Genomic DNA, 8,827 nt, shown 5'->3' with positions numbered 1-8,827 from the left:
CCCAGTAGTTCATTTTTGCTTTTAATTCCCTTGCCTTTGGGGATGTGTCGAGTAAGAGATTGCTACGGCTGAGGTCAGATAGGTCTTTTCCTGCTTTGTCCTCTAGGGTTTTGATGGTTTCCTGTCTCACATTCAGGTCCTTTATCCATTTTGAGTTTATTTTTGTGAATGGTGTGAGAAAGTGGTCTAGTTTCAACCTTCTGCATGTTGCTGTCCAGTTCTCCCAGTACCATTTGTTAAAGAGACTGTCTTTTTTCCATTGGATGTTCTTTCCTGCTTTGTCAAAGATGAGTTGGCCATACGTTTGTGGGTCTAGTTCTGGGGTTTCTATTCTATTCCATTGGTCTATGTGTCTGTTTTTGTGCCAGGTAGATATTTAAATTTAACCATTGAAGCCTTGTATGATGTAGTTTCAGTAGCAAAATCCAAATTGGTCAAAATATTATTAAAAAAAGAATGTAATTCTTTATACAGTCTCTGAAAGGGTGTTAACAAGAATCATGACCCTGGAAACACGTCACATTGTCTGTGGCAGTCATGGAGGTACACTGCTCTGATCTCCCTTCAAACATGCTGTGGGGAGCACAGTTGACTGGCAGCCTCTAGCTGCCACAGTTTTGGATTCTGCACCATGTTCACACTGAGGCCACACTTTTGCTGGGCTGTACTTGGTCAGTAAATGACCAGGAAGGGGTATGAGAACAGTGCACTGATCTTCCTTCCTTTTTCAGGTGTCGGATCTGCATCATGGTCTAAAGGTGCCCCTCTGCCTCCTTCTGTGCTCTCCTCTTTTATCCTTAACAGGTGTTTTCTGCAATAATTCTTTTACATATCTAATTCCATTTTAGCATCTGCTTCTTAGAGAACCCAAACTAACACAGGTAGTACCAAGAGTGGTCCAGAATAATTGGTCAGATGGGGCTTTTAAATCAGAGACCTGTATACCACTGTGTCCTCAAAGGGATAAAATATGTGTTTCTGGGAACAAAGAGCAAAAGAAAAGTAGCCCCACTTACCATCATTCTTAATGACCCACGGTAAGATTGTGTACTTTTCATCCCCACAATTCCAGACTCTGCAGGGTTGGAGGTTCTAATTCCCATAGAAGGTGAATGTGCAAGCTATGACTGCTGCCAAGGAACTTTGAACTCTGTTTTTGGGGGCTGCCTAACCGCAATAAAAGCCAAAGCCAGTCTCCCTTTCTTGCTCTCAAGCCATTTTCAGTCTTTCTCGGGAGGCTGTCCTGCTTTCTCTGAAAGGACACAACATGTGAGAAATAAACCTATTCATACCCTCTTGGTGCATGTGCCTCATCACTAGTCTGGACACCTGACCCAGTTTTGAGTGAGGGGTCTGTTCCATCTCTGGGGGTGACCACAGCAGAGAGATATGAAGGCAGGAGACAAGGGAGGGCAGAGGGATCTAGCCAGCTACTCTTGGTCCATCCTTAACTCTCTTTATCCTCAATTATAGGAAATGAATTTCCCAGTCTCCAGAGTAAAAACCGTTCCTGATTCATAGCACTGAATTAAGAAAATTATATTCTGTACTACCTTTAAGTAAATATCCTTTGCTAACCTAAGGCAATATTCTCAAAGTTGTAAGACTAGAAGAGACCTCTCAAGAATTTAAGAGTTTAGCATCCTGATTTTGTTTTATGACAGAAGCCATTAGGATCCTGTTCCTTCAAGGTACTTAAAAAAAAAAAAAAAAAGGAATGGAAAGATAGGAAATAAAAGAAATACTCTTTTATTCTGTGTGTTGAGGGTCTACTATTTTTCCAAGCCCTGCTTTTGCTTCATTTAAATACACACAACAACTTCTTCAACAAATGGCTTTTTTTTTTTTGAAAATCCAACATCTACATGCAAAAGAATGAAACTGTACTACTTTCTTACACCATACACAAAATTAAATTCAAAATGGATTAAGGACCTAAGTGTGAGCCTTGAAACCATAAAAATCCTAGAAGAGAGCATGGGCAGTAATGTCTCTGACATTAGCTGTAACAACATTTTTCTAGATATGTTTCCTGAGGCAAGGGAAACAAAAGCAAAAATAAACAATTGGCACTACATAAAAATAAAAAGCTTTTGCACAGCAAAGGAAACAACCAACAAAAATAAAAGACAACCTACTGAATGGGAGAAGATATTCGCAAATGACATAGGTGATAAAATATATAAATATATAAAGAACTTCTAGAACTCGACATCAAAAAACCAAATAATCCAATTAAAAAATGGGCAGAAGACACGAACAGACATTTCTCCAAAAAGACATACAGATGGCCAACACACACATGAAAAGATGCTCAACATCACTCATTGTCAGGGAAATGTAAATCAAAACCACAATGAGGGGCACGTGGGTGGCTCAGTTGGTTAAGTGTGCAACTTCAGCTCAGGTTATGATCTCACTGTTCATGAGTTGGAGCCCCACATCAGGCTCTGTGCTGACAGCTCAGAGCCTGGAGCCTGTTTCAGGCCCTGTGTCTCCCTCTCTCTCTTATCTTAGAGTATTATACACGTTCAAACAAATATAATGTATAAAAAAGAAGAAAGTGGTGACATTTGTATCAATCTACCAAATATTCACAAGTTATATATTCTTTTTTTTTTTTAAGTGGGCTTCATGTCCAGCCCAGAGCCCAACGTGGGGCCTGAACTCATGATCTTGAGGTCAAGACCTGAGCTAAGATTAAGAGTCGGATACTCAATCGACTGAGCCACCCAGGCACCCCTCACAAGTTATATATTCTAACTTATTTCTAGACCTTTATCACAATTAGTATTTTTCTAAGTTTCTTTACTAAATGAATTTATTTATTAACATAAATCCATTTATCCTATGCTTGAATAATTGGCAAATTATTGTAAAAGATACTTAAGAGATAAATAAAAAGATATTTGCCAATTTGTCCTTGCAATGACATTACCCTGACTAGAGAGGACTTCTTTATATTAATGCTACTCATTTTCTGCCCTAAGGAAATCTAATTCTCTCATTTGTCAACTTTACCTGGGAAAACCCATTGGGCCAAAATCATTTGGCCAACAAATAATTCTGTGGCCAGTTCTCCAAGATCTGTGGTTGGCTCTATCTGTAGAGTGTCAGAGAAAAACCACAGGAAGAAGTAAAGATTAAATACTGCTTTTAGTTTTAAATTTGCTGGCAATCTATCCAGGTAGGTTCCTGCCATTATTTTTTCTTATAAAAATTCAGCTTGAACGAGCCTCTGACATTTCAAGAAGAGTATTTCTTCTGTAGATTTTGATTATATGGAGTACAGCACTCATCATATTAATCAGGATGGATTGAGCAACTGTCCTCCTTATCTTTAGAATGTGCTGAGCACTGATGCTTTAGGTTCCAAACTCAACTCCAAATGTCTGCTGTTTAAAATAGTTTTCTGAGATCATGTGAGATGTTAATTACCCACAACAATTAAGTAGATTCTCCCAAGATTGGGAATTCATTTAAAAACAGTAAGTGTCACCTTAACAATTCAATAAATATAGGTAATCCTTGTCTTGAGGCCACATGGTGGAAGAAACCTCCCCATTTCCAAGCTACTGGCTCCACTCACTAGGAGTTGAACTGCCTGCCTATCATTCATACTGCATGTTGCCACAGATATTATTTTAGCAAAAACTGCACAGTGGAGCCTCACCATCTGCTACTTGCTAATAAAGGGAATTTAAAATATTGTCCAAAGGGACTCACCATGCATGCCACAATGGAATGCTGGAAATTCTATAAAATGATCAGAATGTCAGCATTTGCTCATTCTGAAGTATAGTCCAGGTATGAGATGAATGATCCTATTTTGCCGCAAGGGACTTCCCGTCTACTGTGTAACTTTTATGATAAAGATAAAAGGATCAGGGTGTCATTTAGAGAGCTGGATGAAATTATCTCCTAAAACCAGCCAATTTAATTTTTCATTCTGTTTCTGCGCATCTACACGCAGGTGTGCAGCGTCACTTCTCCCCCACTATGTTCTACATTTAGAGCCCCTGATTTCCACGCTTCCCAGATTTCCAATATTTTCCTTCTCCTTCCTCTTCTATCCCCAAAGAATCTAGCTCATCTCATACAAAAATATATAAGATAGGCTTGGGCTAGTTTGTTAGCGTGACTCACTTCACCGAAGTGTGATGAATCCCGGGTAAATTTATTATATAAAAAGAATCGTCATCAGCAAGGCCTGCTCCTGCACCCAGACTATGACAGAGCTTCCTACACCTCAGGAAGACAGCCCATCTGGCTTCATTCTCCCTGATTCCATAACACCATTCGTCTGACAATTCCTGTTTTCATATTCTAATGGCTTGAACTTTAGTGAGCATCAGAATCACCTCGAGGGCTGGTTAAAATACAGGTTCCTGGGCTCCTTCCCCAGAATTTGGATTTAGTGGGGTGGGTGGGCCTATGGATTTGCATGGGCAACAAGTTCCTGGGTGATGCTGGTGCTGCTAGTCTGAGGACCACACTTTGAGAAACATTATTTTAGGTAATGGTTCTCAACCCTGACTGCATTTATGGATATCTTAAGCATCACACATGACTAAGCTCCTCCCGTGACCCAGTAAATCAGAATTTCTTAGGGGTGGGCCCTAAAGGGCTGGACCCTAGGGACTGCTCTTTGTCTTTTTTTTTTTTTTTTTTTTTTTAGAAGCTCCCAGGAGATTCTAACATGTGACCAAGGTTAAGAACTGCTGCCGTAGGAGGAGGAGTTGGTGATTAACAGAGATGTAATTTGGGGTGAGATTTAAAAAGAATGTCTTGACTAAAAACTTTCTTTAGAGATTTCATCTTTTTAGTAAGGAATGCATATCTTAATATTTTAGGGACATTAAAGATATTTCAGAAGCTAGGGGCACCTGGATAGCTCAGTCAGTGGGGCATGCGACTCTTCATCTCAGGATTGTGAGTTCAAGCCCCATGTTGGCGTGGAGCTTAATTAAAAAAGAATATTTCAAAAGCTATTATGCACTAGAGTATGTCTCATGTCCCTGGAACTTGTGGTATTCAAGAAACAAAAAATTATAGGAGTCATAATAACAGAAATCTTTCATTTCTGGTTGCTGCAATTGGGTCACTAGAAATTTAATTATGGCAATTTCTGTGGCAAGATGAGTGTACCATTTTCTATGAAAGAATAAAAATTTGCAAGATATGAACACAGCAAGAACTTAATAAATGGCATGGAAAACTTACTATCAAAAGAGTAATTATCAGAAGACCTCAACTGAATAAAACCAGAACTTCTCAGCGAATCTTAACTATAAATAAATGTAGGCTTGGGAACAACATTCAGTTCCCTCAAACACACCATAGAATCTTTCATATTTTTTCTAAGATACCTGATTTCAAATACAGACCCTGTCTGAATTTTAAAAAAAATTTGTTTAATGTTTACTTAATTTTGAGAGTGAAACAGAGCAGGAGCTGGGGAAGGGCAGAGAGAGACGGAGACAGAATCTGATGCAGGCTCCAGGCTCTGAGCTGTCAGCACAGAGCCTGACGCGGGGCTCGAACTCACAAACCACGAAATCATGACCTGAGCCAAAGTCGGCCGCTTAACCAACTAAGCTACCCAGGCGCCCCATAAATTTTTTAATACTCCAATTGTGAAAGTTAAATGCAGTGTACCGGGTTCTCATTCCACAAGGCCATTCAAGTTCTGTTCGAGGAATTCAGGTGACTGTGACCTGTTTGACCTGTTTGCAGGTCAGGTTTGTTTCCCTGCAGCCTGGCATTACACTGGGCATGTAATAGATGTTCCATAAACATTCACCAAATTTAACTGAATATTGTTGCACTATTTCAGAAGAAATAAATGTGCTTTTAAAGAATTTTCCTTTTTAATTTTTATTTGTAACCATGTAATAGATGCACATGGTGTAAAAAGTCATGGCTTATAACAAAAATAGTCACCTGTTCCATTCTCCCTCACCGTCTAATTTCTCCTCCCCAGATACAAGCATTTTCTGGTTTGCCAGCCATTTCTTCTGATGTTTCTATCCATATTTGTGTGTCAAAGTCCCTGCAAAACATTGTCTTGATAGAAAACTGGTAATACATTTTGAGTAAAAAAAAATTTTTAAAGCTGTGTTTAATAGAAACTTGTCTGGTAGGTGGCAATTGTCCAAATGAATTTAATCAAATGAGTTCCTTAAGGGCTTGAGTACTTGGGTTGCACAAGGTCAGTTGCAGAGGAGTTAATCAAGGGGTGGTTTAGATAGAGGTTAGCAGGGGGTCTGGGCAGGGATTGGCAGAGATTCATAAATTCTCCATATCCAGGTCATTGGTTTGGTACCTGAGGCAAGACTAGTTATTGAAACAGTGTGTGAGGTATCCTTCCAGAGCACTAGTCCCAAAGAGCTACTGTTAAAGATCTTGAAGATGTTGACATTGAAAGTCTGAAGGATAACATGTTAGAAGCTGACCCAAATTTAGAAATTAGGGAAGGCACAGAAAAGATACTTGTTTCCTAAGTTCAACAACAGTTAGGCAAGCACTGTTCAAAGTACTCTTGATAACAAAGAAATAAAACACTTTAACTCAATGCTCCTAATGTTTTAAATCATAATGTACTAAATAGATACTAATTTTACTATTTCCCCATATATCTATAACTAACAGTAAGAGAGTTTTAATGTCTTGACAAAAAATTTTAAAGATCATAGAACAAGCATAATTTTCCCACCACCTATTAAGTTTGCTTTGCAGTTTCAGCTTGCACGGCCATTTTTATGATGGTGCACTGTGGTGCAAAGCAAGGACTGCCTGTAAATGAAATTGAGAAATCTCTCTTTTCCCTATACCTGCCTGCCCTCTGCTGGAGGTGTCAAAATTAGTGACCTTGTCCAAGGACTCAAACTACACACAGGTGGCTCTCAGTCTTTTATTCAACCCTGCCCTACCCTTCACCCTTGAGGGGTGCAAAGCCTTCCCGTTAGAAGCAAGGATGTTCTAATTGTCAGTTGGATTAGCTATTATACCCACATTGTGGTGAAGACTGATGCCATTAAGCAAGCACAACCACATAACTAAACTCTTTTAATTTAATTCTGGGCTTGGAGTATAACCTGATACAAGTCTATTGTTGGAAGAGATGTGGAAAGTTATTTGTTCAACTATTTTTACTTTTACTGCATACCTGAAATTTTTTCCTATGTTGTAAAGGTAGGCTCAGAGATAATCATCTTTAAAAAAAATTTTTTTAATGTTTATTTTTGAGAGAGAGACAGAGACAGAGAGCATGAACGGGGGAGGGGCAGAGAAAGAGAAAAAGAGAGAGAGAGAGAGAGAGAGAGAGAGAGAGAGAGAATCCAAAACAGGCTCCAGGCTCTTAGCTGTCAGCACAGAGCCCGACATGGGGCTCGAACCTGCGTACCACAAGATCGGTGACCTGAGCCGAAGGCAAATGCTTAACAGACTGAGCCACCCAGGCACCCCTGGAGATAATCATCTTTAAGCCTAGACTGAATTTTTGACTTATGCCAAATTTCACTTGACATTTTCTTCTCTCCTTCGATTTCTGTAATTGTCCTCATGACAATGTTGAATATTAAAGATACCTTTTGTGACTGAGATTAAGAACTGTATAATCTTTCAGTTTCTTTCCAGACCTTCCAGATCCACTTCCAGACTCTGAGTACCAACATATTGCATTAATCACTTTTATCCCCAATTGTACATACCCCTCCCCTCCAGTTTACCCTCCCACATAAGGTAATACCACTTCTCTGCCTAGCAATTTAGCACAGGCTAGGTCCACAGGAAATGCTGACTACTTTTTTGTTGTTGTTAAATGTGTGAATAAAATAATATATTTCATTTCCTTAATGAAGAAACTATAGTTAGTACCACTTGGTGATGAAAATAGGAATTGTGGTCCAGGCAATTTATGTATCTACAAATTTCTAGAAGGCTGTTAAGAACTGTTGGCTCAAAAGGAGGGGCAGAGATTATAGAAGATTTAAAAATATGAAATTTTAAAATTCTTAATCTGCCTTTCTCATATTTTGTTAAAAGAATACATGTGTGTTTATGTAAAATATCATCATAGTAAGATGGTAAAAGGAAAAGGTTTAAAAGCTATAGTTAGAAGATCCTGTCTTAAAGCTTTGAGATTCTGAATTATCTCTTTTGTTAAAACCCTGGGACAGTGGTTGTTCATCTATTTTCAGATTCTTCTGTAATAAATTCTAGCAAATATAAAAAGAACAAGGTAAGTGAATTTTTTAAATTCCAACCTGTCAGTAGTTCACATGTAACTTAGCATACAATGTGGTTTACTATCCTATAGGTTTTTTTCATATAGGAATTCCACTCATATCTCTTACCACAAGGAAAATTATTATCATGCCTATTTTCTGTTTGGCTAAATGAAGACAAATGGAGAAATGAAAAGAAATGCCTGATTTTACAATAGATCTGGGAACAGAATACTGGAACCACTGATTTAGAACGAAAGAATTTTGTTCTTTATATTAAAAGTTAAAAAAATTAATCATCTCATCATACTTTTCTGCAGTAAAAAATATGTATATGTTGCTATTTAAAATACATGCTTCCTGTATTGATAAAGCTGAGTGTTAAATTTTTCTCCTGGATTTAAGGTATCATCACAGTTATTAGACACAATTAAACATAATAACATAAATGCACTATTAAATTTAATAATTACTAAGCATAATAAGTAGAGTGTTACTAGAAGTATAACTCTTAATGAGGTGGATCTCTTTTTCCTTTTTAAATTAGTGCATGTATCAATAGATATATATTGCTAGAATGTGACTGGATTCTGTGGAAA

Source organism: Lynx rufus, unplaced genomic scaffold, assembly GCF_022079265.1.
Source record: "Lynx rufus isolate CCGP_SWC_20201006 ecotype Redwood Valley unplaced genomic scaffold, mLynRuf1.p SCAF_2, whole genome shotgun sequence".
Lineage (NCBI taxonomy): Eukaryota > Metazoa > Chordata > Mammalia > Carnivora > Felidae > Lynx > Lynx rufus.
This window is presented reverse-complemented; position numbering follows the sequence as displayed.